This window comes from Musca autumnalis, unplaced genomic scaffold (assembly GCF_047663935.1).
Source record: "Musca autumnalis isolate F117 unplaced genomic scaffold, ASM4766393v1 scaffold_5, whole genome shotgun sequence".
NCBI lineage: Eukaryota > Metazoa > Arthropoda > Insecta > Diptera > Muscidae > Musca > Musca autumnalis.
Window position 1 is genome coordinate 164,970,046 of NW_027412088.1, and position 16,393 is coordinate 164,986,438.

Consider the following 16,393-nt stretch of genomic DNA (forward strand, 5'->3'; position numbering starts at 1 on the left):
GCTTCTGATGTAATTTGAATATTTTTTCTTTCTTGATTTTTAATATTTTTTGAAATTTTAAAATAATACCGTTCGTATAAGATTTTGTAAACCAATTAGCCCCTATAAAGTCTTAAAGACGCTGGGGCAACATAATAAACTGTAATGAATTTTTTATGAATTAAATAAAAATAATAAAAAAAAAAAAATAAAATAATAATTTAATATCTCAATGAACCAGAAGTTAGCTTACTAAAATTTGTTGGTATAGCGCTCATTCACTCAAAGAGTGCCATAAATCAAAAAATGCGTTTTCTGAGTTAGCAATTTCTATTTTTTCTACGAATTCTACTTTATCTTGTGTCAAATTTTCATGCTGATATCTCTAAAACTTAACGAGTTACAGCTCATTTACTACGAGCTTCGCACAATTCAACACTACAGCTTTTTGAGTTTGTGAAGCACTAAAACAACTCAAATCATGCTTAATCTTGCACAGAAATTTAGGACTGATATCTGGCTAGCTGTTTGCAAAATTAGTAGTTATTTTAGTTTTTGTGTAATAATCTTTTTAAGTTGGGAAGTCAAATTTCAATCGCGAACTTAATACGAGTTTTTCTCGAAACTGTCTTTTTTGAAATGTGTCACTCTTTGAGTAAATGAGCGATATGACGATAATTTGGTATAGTCCCACATTACTGTACCTACAGATTCCACTTATTTTGAAACAAACTCAATATATTTTATCAATATATTTTATAATGAAAATACCCAGCAAAATTTTGGTAAGCACATGTCATTACTTCTTGCATTACCGGGTAATGAGTGCTCATTACACTCCGCATTATCAGGCAGTATATATATAACAGTTTACACATAACTAGTTACTTCCTTACTTACTACTTACTTACTAAGTAATGAGTATGGTGGCACAGAGCTAGTGTGTCCGACTACAAATTCTAGAGTTGTGTGTTCAAAGCTCAGCGTCGGCATGGTGTTTTTTGTTTACAAAATTACAAAAACATGTTGATGTACATGGATGAGTTAAACCAACCCTTGTTGTTCGTGCGAGTGGCCTAGTGTGTAGTGTGTTTGGCTACAAATCAGAAGTTTGTGTGTTCAAAACTAGCAGGTATCGAATGAAAAAGAAAAAACAAACAAATGTGTAGTGTTGAATTTGAATATAATTTCACATAATTTTTTTCTAAAAATAGAAATATGCTTTTTAGATTCTTTTCGACTGCCGGTATGTGGTTAAGTATGTACTTAAGAAACATATTTAAGGAAGTACTTCCTTCCTATGACATCCCCATGTAAAAATAATGACTTTTACGGTATATTTGTAAGTAGTTACTACTGCCAAATTTTACTGAATAAAGTCATTACTTAGTAATGACATTTTTTGCTGGGTAAGTAAACACAATTATTAGTTTTTTATACCCTCCACCATAATATTGGATGGTAACCACTTCAATCGAAATGTTTGGACTTTTTTACATTCTAATGTAGATACCCAGCAAAAATTTGGTAGGCACATGTCATTACTTTCTGCATTACCAGGTAATGAGTACTCATTACCCTCCGCATTATCAGACAGTACATATATAACAGTTAACATATAACTAGTTACATCCTTACTTACTACTAACTTACAAAGGAATAAGTACGGTGGCACAGGGCTAGTGTGTCTGACTACCAAATCCTAGGTTTGTGTGTTCAAAGCTCACCGTCAGCATGGAGTTTTTTGTTGACAAAACTACGAAGAAATGTTGACGTACATGAATGTTTTTAAACAACCCTTACTATTTGTACGAGTGGCCTAGTGTGTAGTGTGTTTGACTACAAATCAGAAGTTCGTGTGTTCGAAACTAGAAGGAACCGAAATAAAAGAAAAGGAAAAAAACAAAAAGCAAAAAGTGTGCAGTGTTGAATTTGAATATATTTTTTTCACCTCAATTGATCTAAAAATAGAACATGTGCTTTTAGCGTCCTTTTCGACTACGGGTAAGTGGTTAAATATGTACTTTGTGTACACATTTAAGGAAGTACTTCCTTCCTATGACATCCCCATGTAAAAATAATGACTTTTACGGTCAATTAGTAAGTAGTTACAACTGCCAAAATTTACTGAATAAAGTCATTACTTGGTAATGACTTTTTTTGCTGGGTACTGCTGACTTTTGGGTTTAAAATGTTTCGAAAAAACAACCTGGTTTATACGTGATTTTCATGCCATAAGGCCCTATTTCAGGCTTTGTGTTTTTATCATTCCTCTGTCTAATGCTAAATTCGCCAATAACACCACTGCGTCAATACAAATGTGCCCAAGTATCTGTGAGATGATAGTTCGAATATAGTAAATGCAATATGGTGACAATTGTCATAAAATTCGAACAAAACGAAAATAAAACTAAAGTTCATGCGTATGCATGAGTACGAGGGACAAGTAGAAGTTTTGGTTCAATTAAAAAACATTCAATACGAAATACTTCACAAATTAGACATAATTATTACAGGCTATATGACAATTTTTAGACAATGACAATGTCTTAAAGTATACCAATAGACGTAGCAGGATCAACGTCAACGTCAACTCAATTTTATTTTATTATATTCCCTAATTGCCTAACTACCCTTTATCAATGAAGTGCTATGTCCTTGCCTTTAAGGCATTTGCATGAATATTTATTGCAACTTGACTACCATTCGCACTTGTAATAGGTATCTAGCTACATAACGTTCACGCTTACGAGTGCCCTACCGATGAAGTTTTTTATTGTAAGTTAATAATTCTTTTTACACAAACACAACCTGACTTATTATGAAAAGAAGAGAAAAGCAGCAAAAACCACTTGATTTTTCTAGTGACAGAAATCCATTATACCTCCATTAACATTTTGAATTATTTTCTCAAAAAGAAGGGTTTACAATAAGTCGTTTTTCACCATTATTCCCCAGGAAATAACAACAAATAGTTACAATTTGCATATTTCTTAACTTCATATATACGAAATTCTTTTAGTGGGTGCTAACCAAAATCTGTCTGTGTGTCTGATGCTTTCCTTCAATTGCACAGTACAAAAACATATTTTTCCCGTGTCTTTCATTGTTAACCTTTGAACAGACAATGGATTGTTGATACGTTGAAAAGCTCTTCAAGGTATTTGCATTTCGATATGAAATTGTAAAATTGTATGAATTGTCAATGCTGTCAAGAATGTATCTGAACATATTTGCAACAGGAAATTCGTTCGTTCTTTTTTACTTTTTGTCTGCAATTCTAGGGTATTTTTTTTAAATAACAGGAAATGAAGGATGCAATAGAATGTATTTTATAATTCTCTTTTATAAGTAATAATTTGAATATTCAAAGTGTAGAGGACTGAGTTGGTGAAGAAAGCAAATAACAATAACATATATAGAATTGCTTCGACTAACTTAATTCGTAGGGATCTTAGAGAGCTGACACGAGTTTAAATTTATTTTGGATCATCCCCTGCCCTCAAAACTAATACCCTCCTCTTCAAGAACTTTGGTTGAGAGCTTCGGAGAGCTAAACATATATTCACAGATCGCAGATCGTCAATGTCTTGGATCCACGTGTCAAATTCCTTGCATCTACTGTCTAAAATATATTTTTTTCTTTGTAATCTATTAGCCCAGTCAAAATAGACATTGAAATAGCAAAAAAATCCCACAGAGTTGAATTTTGGTGGAGAGCTGGGGTTTGCCATTAAAAGCAACGTCCTAAAAGTCCCCATCGATCCCATGTGTGCAAAAAAAGTTATTGGGGGTCAAAGGTCAAATTTTAAGGGTTTTGGGTTTCGGATTTATTTTTTTGAAAACGGTTGATCTAATCAAAAAGTGACTAAAGTAAATATTTTAGACAGAAAAATTAAGTACAAGTGTGATCTTTACATTTTTTCCTAGAAGGAACCGTTCTTGAGATATATGTAGCTGTACTAAAAAAACACATGATTTTTATGCACTTTTAAGGGAAATATGCACATATTCAGACGAACCGGCTAAAATAAGCGAAGTAGCCGGGTCTGTCCCCCCAAAAAATATATATATTCTTGAAGAGCGAAATTATACATTTTTTTAAAAAAATTCCAACAAAATCGGAGTGTTTTTAGTAGAGTTATTCAATGTTAGAGTAATTTTATGCAAAAATAGCCCATTTAATCCACATGTGTATCCAAAGCCCAACGGGAACGACCCCAACGAAAACTCTCCGATTTTTTTTCCAAGTTTTCTCCGAAGGTAGAGTTTGTTGCGCTGATTACGGAAATGTATAATTTTCAAGGGTTGCGGTCAGCCGGTTATTCGACCCGAAAGGCCAAATTTGAAAACCGGGTTAGACCCGGTTCTACTGAACCGATTACTGCAAATTGAAAGCTTATAGAAGTACCTAACACATAGTGTTGTTACTTTAACCGGTTCGCCTCATAATGTACTTACGCGGCTAATTTTTTATTTGACCTTTAGATCGCGACATCTCGAAAAGGGTAAGTCTTTTTAAAAATCATAAAGACCACTCTTGTAGACAATTATTAAATCTACAACTTTTACTTTAGCCGGCTTTTGCTAAGTCTTACCGTTTCTGAGAAATATTAAAAAAAAACTGAATAATGCCTCCAAAAATTACTTTGACCCCGAATAAAAAATGGGGTCTATTACCGACTATTGAGATATCTCCGTTATTTCGCCACCTATGCCAACGTACTTTGCATCATTATAAAGATGGGATTTTCTGCCTTCAAAGTCAGACTTTGTTTTTGGAATTACAGCTACTTCGGTTAAAAATTGTGGCTAAAATCCTCAAAATACCGAAAATTGGTATGGGGGATATACCAAACCATTGACATATGTTAACGTTTTTGGTGGAGAAGTTTCGTGACCACTGAGAACCTCAAATGTCAAATTACAGCTAGTTCGGTTAAACATTGTAGATAAAATACCGAAAATCTGTAGGTACCGTTGTATGGAGGCTATACCAAAACATGGACCTATGTTGACGATTTTTGGTGGACAAGTTTCGTGATCACTGAGGATCTCAAGTGTCAAAGAACAGCTAGTTCAGTTAAAAATTGCAGCTAAAATCCTCAAAATACCAAAATCGGGAGGTACCATTATATGGGGGCTATACCAAAACATAAACCTATGTTAAAAAAATGTTAAAAATGTGTAAAAACATCAAAATACCTTAAATCGGTCGGTACCGTCATATAAGGGGCTATATCAAAACGTGGACCGATATAGCCCATAATCGAACTTGACCTTCCTGCAAACAAAAGATGCATTTTCCCAAATTTTTCAGCGTCCTATCCCATTTTTGTGGATGTTAGAGTGATTACCACAGAAGGACGGACATGCATAGATCCATACTATGCTGGAGGGTATAAAAACGAAACATTACAAAAGAAACAACTTGTCCCTCCTCCAGGTTGGGTCTTGTTGTAAAACAAGTCGGCGACGACAAAAATATTTTAGCCCTGTCATAAAAAACAAAAACTTACCAAAATTGTTTTTTAATTTCTCTCGGCGAAACCAGTATTTTTTTGTATTAGGAAAAGCATTCGTAATATGGATGAATCAGAACAATTTTTTTTTATTTTTATTTTTTTCTGCCAGATCGACTCAGCTCGTCGAGACATTTATTTTGGTACATAAACCAAAACCAACTTATAATACCCTCCCCACATAGTGGTGTAGGGTATAAAAACTACCAGATCATCACTAAAGTCTTCCCTCAACTTTACAAAAATCTCTTCCTAAAAAAACAGAAAATGAACCACATAGCATAGCGGTTCGTGTGGATCCTCAGAAGAAAAAATTCATTAAATTAAATGATGAATTTTATCCTCAACCCCTACCTAACAAAGATTAATGTTATTTCATATGTTTAAAGATAAATATAAATTATGCAAATATCTCGTATAGCAATAGTTATAAAGGTAACCACAACATAATGGTTGAAAATACCATTCATATTCAAATGCCCAACAGCCATTTGATACGTATGCATACGCTCCCTAGACCCATGTGAATTAAAAACACTCATACGCACCAACACCACCATCATCAACAAACTCAACACATTACAGCTCCATTGTTCGGGTTAACTTTTCATTCCACTAAATCATAAATAAATCAACATATAAATCACAACGCTAATTAATAACATTTTAATTCATACATTTCATTATGTTAAATCACTCTCTCCCGCACTCTGATGTCGAGCATTTTGTAAACAAATGAAACACAACACATTACGAAATGTTGCTGTCGTTTTTTTTTTTGCGCTGCATTCATCCGGTTACGGGCAAGGAAATGAATAGCCGTAGTGAAAAAGTTTTACAAACTGCCTGGATGAACAGACAGCAAAGTGAACGAAACAAAAGCCAACCATATTAAAAGTGTTAAAACCACTAAATTTGTTAAATTAATAAACGGACAGACACCCTGGGGATATTAACAACACGTCAAAGCCAAATCGTATAACGTACCATAACGTAGATTCAAATGTCCAGATATTCGTATACATATGTAGTTCTAGACATTGTGGTGGTGGCAGTTTTTTTTTTTGCTTTTAGTTTGTGGCATAATATGTTTTTGTATAGTTGAAAGAAGAACTTATTTTTTGTATGGTCCTACTGCTACTGGATATAGCTTATTTAGTTGCCATAACACAAATGCATACATAGGTAGTACCATCAATTATAAAAGTGTGGGTTTTAAAACAAAGGAATGACTCTTCTGTAGCATATGTTGCAATCATTCTCTTTTAATCACACTCACACCACGTCTTTAGTCCCCTAACAACAATACATAAAAGGGAAATAATGTAAAACACACAAAACATTGGCCACCGCCAACGTTTCCTGCACAATTTTTTGCACAGAACAAAAGTTTCCAAAAGTTTAAGATACCATAATATTTCAAGTAAATTATTTATTCTGTAACTGATTGCAGGTAAGGGATTTTTGGTTTTGGTAAAACACCAACAACCACACTCTTTTAAATGTGTATGCACTTTTCTTTACATGAAACAAGTTCAAATGACTGCAGCCGGCTTAAGATCAAAGGCCATCGGAGGATTTAAACAAAATACTAATTCGAATCTGTGGGGTGTAGTCCTTGGCATTCCAGCGATATTTCTCATTCGACAACAGTATTTAAGTACACATTAAATATGTGGATTCAAAAAGAATATTTGCAATAAATTCCGTCATTGGAAGATGTACTAAAACCAGGCACTGCGTGCACTGTGACTTAAAACATCAGAAAATTTTAGACAAATACAAGATAGAAAAAGCTTCACATGAAGCTGCATTTAAGCAAAAATTGCAAATTTTTGTGAGGAGTATCCAATAAAGACCTTATTGGAAGTTGATCAGGGACGCACAGTGTCACGACCGTGGCCAAAAATGGCAAAAACTAAATACTTCGTTGAACAAATTTATTGATGGGAGTGATAGAAAACATATTAATTAAGAAGAATCTGAATTTTGGTACTGATACGTGAAGTAGTTTTTGCTATATGAGGATTTAAATCCGACAATTTTAGTTAATACCTATTTTTGTGTGTTTTTTTTCTAAAATTAATAAATTATATTATGCGTTAATATTTAAAATTTAAAAGTAGCGGTCGCTGCAGAAATGGTTCCTAAGTTCACTTGGGATGTAATAAACTTGGCTACACCTTTGTTTGCATGTAAATATTAATCATATGGTGTTTACATTTACCCAAAAATGTATTACTAAGTTTATTAATTTTCTGAAGCAATTTTAAATTGAGTGGAGTGGGATAAAAATTGTATAAAAGTGTATATCGATATTTTTTGCTGTATGAGTAGTAAAAAGTGAGTACTTCAAATATATAAAGGTCCCAGCTGCAGAGGTTTGCAGACGAATGTGTTACTTCTCTTTTTCAGCGACCACCTCACTGAGAGGATACCCCCTTTTTTAACAAATCGTTTTGCGGTGTTGGCTATAGCCCGAAAACGAATGAACCGATCATCATATATTTTTGTGGGCTTATTAATTACCTAATAGTCTTGCTTTAAAACGAGAGAATTTTTAAAAATATAAATTTTTAAAAAAATTGTGAACAGCGAAAATCAAAATTCGATTTTTTACAAAAAATTGACCGTTTTTTTACCACTAATCGGACAAAAATGTTTTTAAACGAAATTTCTCATATATAAAGACAAGAGCTTGATATATTCAATATGCTCACAAACAATATGAAGACTAAACACCAAATTTCAGTCATATCGGGTGGATATTGAGGCCACAACACTCAAAACACCGAAAATGAGAAGGCACGGTTCTATGGGGGCTATAGGAAGACGAGGACTTATACGGACATATTTCTGGTGGAAGGTTATAAGTCCCCCAACGGAGACTTAATACCAATTTTCAGCCATTTCGGTGTGATAATCAGGCTAAAACCTCCAAAATACCGAAAATCGGGAGGTACCGTCCTATGGGGGCTATATGAAGGCGTGGACCTATGCAGACAAATTTCATGGTGAAGGTATAATGCCCCTGCGAAGACTAAATACCAAATTTCAGCAATTTCGGTGTAATAATGAGACTAAAATCTTCAAAATACCGATAATCGGGAGGTACCGTTATATGGGAGCTATATCAAAACGTGGACCTAAGCCCACAATTCTCTGTTGGAATGTTTGATACCTCTGCCGAAGACTAACCACAAAATTTGAATACTTTCGTTTGGTCATTGTGTCTTAAACATTCAAAATACCGAAAATCGGGAGGTACGGTTCTATGGGGGCTATATCAAAACGTGGACCGACCAACCCAAATTTTTGTCCTGAAGATTGTAAGTCAATAATAGGTACGTGTACCAAAATTGATGCACCTACGACAACTCCTTCTATTTTTGGCCACAGTTAATATGAACTCGCGACATAGTGGGACGTAGCCAGGATTTCATTTCGGGGGGGGCCCACCTGACCAAAATTTTTAAAGTTAATATTAGCGAACATTTATTATTTAGCAATGACAAACTTTATTTTAGGCTTGTTTTACTGATGAAATAATTTTCATTACTATTTTTTAACTAAAATGGCGTAAGATTTCTTGGTCAATTTCCCCTTGTTTCAGGCTTCAATTTTCCACTCCAGAGTATGGTCAATTTTTCAATTTCGGAAGTTCAGGTGTCCAATCGTTTTTATTGTCATAAAGAAACCAACTATCTTTATATCCCTAAAGATATTTTGGTGTCCATTCGTAGATCTTATCACAAAGAATTTCTGAAGGCCGATAGTGGTTTTCTTGATAAAAAAAAATATTCTGAGCAATAGTGAGTCTATCAATCATGAAATTCTAGCACCTAATCGCGGGTATGTAAATGACGAATTCTATTGCCCAATCGTTCATGTAAATAGACTATTTTGGCGTCCAATCGTCGGACTTCTCTTATAGAAATTCTGGTTTCCGATCGTGGATCTTCTCATAAATTGACCAGGAACTAGGAAAACTCTGGCAACCAGTCTTGAATTCTTTTAAAATGAAATTCTGGCACCCAATCCAAGATCAATACATGTATACATTCTTTTAGCAAAAAAATCCATGAACAAAATGTTTCCCAATCTACATTTTTTATACTCTCAGCCTTTAGTCAAAATAAACCTCATCGAAATAATGGTTTTAGGGCCAACGTGTGTTTAGAAGAAATCTGTTTCAGAAAACTTGAAGTCGACTTAGCTATGTTCGTCCGCCTTGGTGGAGGACACGATGATTCTCGAACAGATCGATCCAAAATTTGCCTTCGTTTTATTTTGTCCAAATTATGATCAACTTCGAAGATGGACCATATCAATCCATTCTTTCGGTAACCTTCCAGAGAGTATTTCAAAAATGTTCAGAGATGTGCAGTTTAAGACCTCTCTCGACAATAAATAAGTGGATAAGTGTAAGCTGAAGACCTAAGTAGTCATGGCTTCACTTCCTTTTTGCTAATAATTTAGTTATAAGTAAAAATATGATATAAATAAATTAATAAATAAAAAGACCTCTCTGGAAACGCTTTCCTTTTTTGCAACAAGTGTTCTCGGGGCCACTATTACTACAGTACAAGTTTTTCAGGGGCAAGTCCATACTTTCAGAGAAAATGGCCCGAAAGCTGTAAAGAACACCTACGGCCGTCATGTGTAGTGACTGGTGCGCACGACAACTTTCGAACCTTATACTGCGGTACATCCTTCAAAAACCATCAAAATAGTTGTTAAATGCAGTTTAAGGTCTGTTCGAGGATCCTTAGAAATGTTTACTGAAGGTATTCCTTGTGCTTAGAACGGTATTGTGTTTTTCGTGGGCAAGTCCATATTTCCTTAACAAAAAAGAAAAACATTCTGTGACGAACTGAAATGACTGGTGGGAGCAAAATCTTTTAAAAGGAATGACTTCCAAAATAAAATCTACTTCCAAAATGAACTATGTCGGTCCGGTCCATTTCTTCAGGTACCTTCTCCGCAACACTTGTGATATAATCAACATTTTTTCGCCAAGTTCATACGTCCGAAAATGGCTACACAATTCTGAAAATCTCCTAATACATAGCTTTGGGTTAAAGGATTTTGGGTTGTGTGGCCCCTATTCGATCTCTCCATAGATGAAAATTTCAGTTCACACAGACTCAGGGTATATTCCTGTCCGCAAAGCCGACTGATTCTTGTTGAGATTTTGACGAAGAATAGAATCTGTTTCCGATCAGTTTTTTTTGTCGTCACAAAGTCCTTTGTCAAAGCAGGAAAAAGGAACATTTCTACAAATGTGCATCCATAATTCCCAAAATACAATTCAAAGAGTAACACTATGCAACACTGAAAATGCAAACAACTTCTAGTATGAATTTTTTGAAAATACATATTTAGACTACAAACCCCTAGTAGGGGTTTGTCCTGTCAGATCCAGTTCGGATTTTAAGTCCTCATCTAAACCGGGCTAAATCTACACGTTTTGGCATTTATCGGGCCTTTATCTCAGAAACGAATAGAAACGAAAATTTGGCCTTCCTGTCTTTAACAATATTGTAGCCCTGTACTAGTAGAACTTATCTTCTGAAAAACCCACATAAGAAAAACTCCATCTACGGCATCAAAATCTATAAAATATAGAAAATTTTACATAACTGCTGAAATTCTGGTCAGTATGAGCTAAACTATTGTGAGTTGAACCAAGTAACCTTTTGTAAAAATCTTCCAAATAATTCTCAACAACTCTTTAGATCATTCTGAAACTCTAAAATGCTTACTTCATGTTGTTTCAGCAGTATTTTGCATCATATCTTTTACAACACGTATTTCAAACACAGTTCACACCAACAGTTTATTCTCGCATTTCACCATATTATTGACATATTTTTGAAATGGTCGTTGAAAAATATACTGTAAACAACGTTGAAGAGGTATTTTGGAACAATGACATGTTCCGAAGAGTTGTACGTTAAATTCCAGCGAATATTTTTCCAAAAGAAAACATTAAGAAAAAATTAACGGTTGTGGAGATACGGTGCGAAATGTTTAAAAATTGTGGAATTTTTGCATATATTTTGAAATTTGAGGCAATAAATGCAGTTTTTACAGTTCATTATTTCTCCAAATATTTTATTCTTGTCCTTATCTACAAATTTGCTTCAGAGGTCAGAAGAAGATTCGCATTGGTTTCAGAGATATAGCGCCGAATTTCTTTAAAAACTCAATATTTAACCATGTTTAGATGGGGCCATAAAATCCGAGCTGGATCTCGCACAACAAAACCCAACTAAGGTTTCTTGTCGTTTGGGTCTGTACTTTCAAAAAATCATCAGTTCGAATTGTTTGCACAAGATCACATTAAAAATGTTGCACAGTGTAATCGACAGGAAAAATCCCTGAAGTTTAAATTCAATGTAATTTTGAAATATTTTAAATAATATGCAATAAATCTATATATATAAAAATGGTGTAAAAAATGTATAGTAATTCATAAAATGAGAACGGCTAGGCCGATTTCTGTAAAATTTTTTGTCAGTTATTCGTATTTTCGAGGAGAAGGTCTTTACGGAAGAAAATTTTGGAAAACCTCTCTGGAAAAGTCGGAAAATTGGAAAAATCGAAAATTGAGTTTTTGTATGAAATTTTATTCCTTAGTAGCGAGACGAAGTTCGCCGGGTCCGCTAGTAAAATATAAATATTGACCTCAAGCTCATTAATCTTGGTTTTATTAACATTCGAAAGGTAGAACAAAACATAAAAGTACGACAGAAAAATCCTTTTTTGTACAATAGACATTTACTAATTTGTAACAAGAGACCAGTTTCTAATAATCTCAACGAACGAGACTGCGGTGGAACAGAAGTTTTATCATAAAAAATGGTTGGTATAGTTCTTTTTTTTGCAAATTTGTAACATAATAAAGAATAAGGACCACAAGAATATTTTTTTCTAAATATTGTTTACAAGCCAGTAAACATCTTGTTCTGAACTCAACAACACTTAGAGTCAGCCTAAAATTGCTATTAAACGCTTAAACAACACCTTAAAACTTACCAACAACTATGCAGAAAATTGCTCAAAAAACCTAACTTCTTCATTATTTCGTACTTTCAATAAGTTGACCCAATGTAGTTGACCCAAATACTTTACATATGTATTTCTTTAAAAAATCTAAAACATTTTAAAATTTTACTCCAAAATTAAAAAAATGTATAACATAAGCTAATATCCTATGGGAACGAAAATCATTTCGGCTACGTCCTGGCTACGTCGGTGAAGTTGATGTAAGTTTGTTGATGTCGGATGCTGAATTTCCAATTGATGACGCTCATCAGCGATTTTAGCTGGTGCCGGCAAGTTTTTTTAGGGCTTTTGGTCCATTCCCCCTAAAATCTACTGTCGTTATAGGGTCACAAGGACAATCTGTGGCAAAAAAAAAAAAAAAAAAAAACAAGTAAGCCAAGGCTATAGTCGGACGGGGCCGACCATGTGATACCCTACACCTTTACCACTGGGAATTAGCTTTTCACAAATCAAAATTCTTTATGGAACAAATAAACTTATTAAGAAATAACTCTGTGGATTCTGGCACCGTATCCCACGAGTGTAAATAATAATATAATTGTTTCACAAACATCCCAGAAGGGACAAGGGAGACTTCTCTCGTACCAGTGAGTGTACCCCGATTCACATTCGCTCAAAGATATCTCCGAGTCCGAACGGCGTATCCTAAAACACAACTTGTAGAGAAGTTTTACATGGCTGAAATACTCAGAAAATATCGCCAACATTACTGAAGGGTATTTTGCCACCGTTGAAAATTTGATGTTGCATGGCTGGGGAATAAATTTCAAAAAAAGTGGCAAAGCCCATGCTGTCGTGTATGTATAAAAATCCAATTAGGCAATTAATACGCTAGCGCACCATGTAATTTGCAAAAATGTCAAAACTGGGAATGGGAAAATGTGGTTCTCTACACAAAACTCATTATATATTAGGCTGTAGGCCCGTTATGTAGTAGACACGTTATTGCAATTTGCATCGGGGGGAAAGGTCAGTAGTTATTTTTCTATATGTAGGCAACTTTGCCGGTACCTGCCCTCCAAGAAATAAAATATAGACAAAAAAATATAAGATATAAGCTCTATACTAAAATTTTTCACAATTTTCACACAAAAGTTGTGGTCCATTTAACCCTCTAAGTATTGTCTTATCGCCATCTCACATTGCACAGTGGTGGCACTTACATGGGAAGGTGTGACAAAAATACTTCTAAATAATATATCGAACTGAAATTGTTATCAATGGGTCATAGTGACCTAAAAACGCTCTAAGTAAAATATTGGGGACCTAGGTTCAAAATTTCGCGTGATTGTCACGTAATGAATCATTCTGAATTGAAGTATTTTACTGTTACCAACACATTTTTCAACCGAATTTGCTGTAATCCGGTACCAAGAATTTTTAATGCATAGTAAACCTCCCTACGAAAAATTGTCAGTATTGGTACATTAGTTTCATTCCAGAACTAAAAAGTTTTTACACATTTTGAACATTTTTCCCCGAAATGCGTTCCCGTACACCAAAAAAGTTGCAAAATGTTCACTTTGAACAAAAATGGCGCTGAATGGCTCTCTCTTTAGAAACTTTTTACACGACAAATTTGAGCGAGCAAAAATGTGCAACATGTTTGCCGGCTTCCGATTGGCTGACACGCCGACTTTGACATTTCTTCCAGTTTTTTGACGTTTCTGCCATTTTTCCGTTCCAGTACATTTTGGAAAAATGTGAACGTTGAACTCATTTTTGACGGTTCTCTCTTTTGCACATTTTACCATTAAAAAGGTACTGGAACGGAGCTATTATTTAGTATACTTCCTATATGATTTTTATATCGATTTATTTAGGCAGATGTCAACCAAATATTCTAAACGAATATGCTCTTATAATGAACTCAGGCTTTAGAACACCATCTTAAAAAATTAATGTCATATCGGTCCAATTTGACCACAGCCTCCATATAGGGTTACCATCCTTTTCTGGTACTTTATAAGACATTTGTCTGCAGAATTACTTGTAATAATGTATTTTTGGTTCTCAGTGCGGGGAAAATCTCCACTTTTTAGCGTGGTCCTACGTTAGGGTGTCCCACAAATAAAATAAGTTATTTGTTAAAGTGAATACCCCAAAACTTTTTTCTTTCACGAGTTTGTATTTGTATCTGTATTTATTTATTGGTATCCCACACAACAACACCAGAGTGTTATAAATTACAGTGTGGGTTATAGTATTACATCATTAAATTTTGATAAAACAATATTCAATAGACTAATTGGTAACATAAGATTAATAATTTTAATAATAGACGAAAGCTATATTGATACATTAAGGGCAATGACAGTTTATGAGAGTAATATGAATAACATAACAGTTTATACAAGTTAAGATATAGGTGTAGTATTTATAATATAATGACTATAAAGTAACAAGCGATGGACTATGCCCTGGAGAAAGTTCTGAAAACTGCAGTTTTAAACTGGGTAGCATTGCCTAACAGTTGAGTGTTTGGTGGTAGTTGGTTCCAAAGTTTCACTGCGTGTATGAAAAAATGCCATTCAGAGAACTTTGCACAATGACGTGGTATGATCAGTTTTTTCGTCTTTTGGATCGTGCGAATTGAAGGTTGTTAAAGAGATATCTAGGGTTCCATCGAGACAAATTATCGAGTGTCACACAATATAGTTTATTCGAGTACTCGGATGTTTCATCTTGACGCCGGAGGCCGTATGTGTACCGGATGATTGCATTGTATGCAACATTCAGACGATCATGACTCTTTTTGTCACATGATGCAAAAAGTTCGCACCCATAAAGTAACTGAGGAACAAGATAAGTTTTAGCTAGTAACGTTCTGATATGCACAGGTGTAGAGATCGGAGCATTCCAAAAACTTTGCCAGTAGTATTTTGAATATGAGTTTGGCAATTAAGTTTATTATTAAAATATACTCCAAGATGTTTAACTTCTTTAACCACGCTTATTGTCTGATTATTCAATATGACGTTGTGATGGATTTGGGACTGGTTGACTTTGGATTTGCTTAGTATCAAACATTTGGTTTTCGAGGGTTAAAAAATAAGCCGTTGTTGTTGGCCCATTCATAGACATTTTGCAGGTCCTCATTCAAGAGAGCAATGCTGAGTGTTGGTTTTACGACTGCTTAAGTATAGCTGTACGTCATCAACGTAGACATGGAATTTGGAGTGTTTTATCTGATTTTGTAGATCTTGTATGTACATGGTGAAAAATAGCGGACCAAGAATAGAGCCTTGGGGAACTCTTCTTTGCAGCTCTAAGTTACCATGACCATAGCATGACTAATAACAAAAAAAAAAAACATAAGGTTTGTCCTTTTACGTACTGAACTTTACTGAACATTGTTTCTTCAGTAATGTTTAGCAACATTTCAATTATACAATTGTCAAAACTTTACTGAAGAAAAAAATGTTCAGTAAAGTTCAGTACGTAAAAAGACAAACCAATTATATTGAAACTAACCCCCAGTTTATGAATTTCGAAACGAAAATGTGTGCGCATGAAAGACACCCAAACTTTAGTTTTTGAAATATTATTTCATTTGCTTTTGCTTCAAAACAAAAAACAAATTTGAAATACACACTCAAATTTGGTAGTTTTTCTTCCGCATTCGTTTTCTTATCGACATACATAAACAGGCCCTAAATGTAAGAAAGGATAATAAAATTACTTAAAAATATTCCAAAAAATGTAAATTCAGCAACTAAAAAGAGAGTTAAACTTGTGGCCATAACTGTCAAAACCGCAAATTTCCGCAAAAACTCCTATACTGTTTTGAATTCTACAGTAGCTAGGCTTAAATTTGGTAC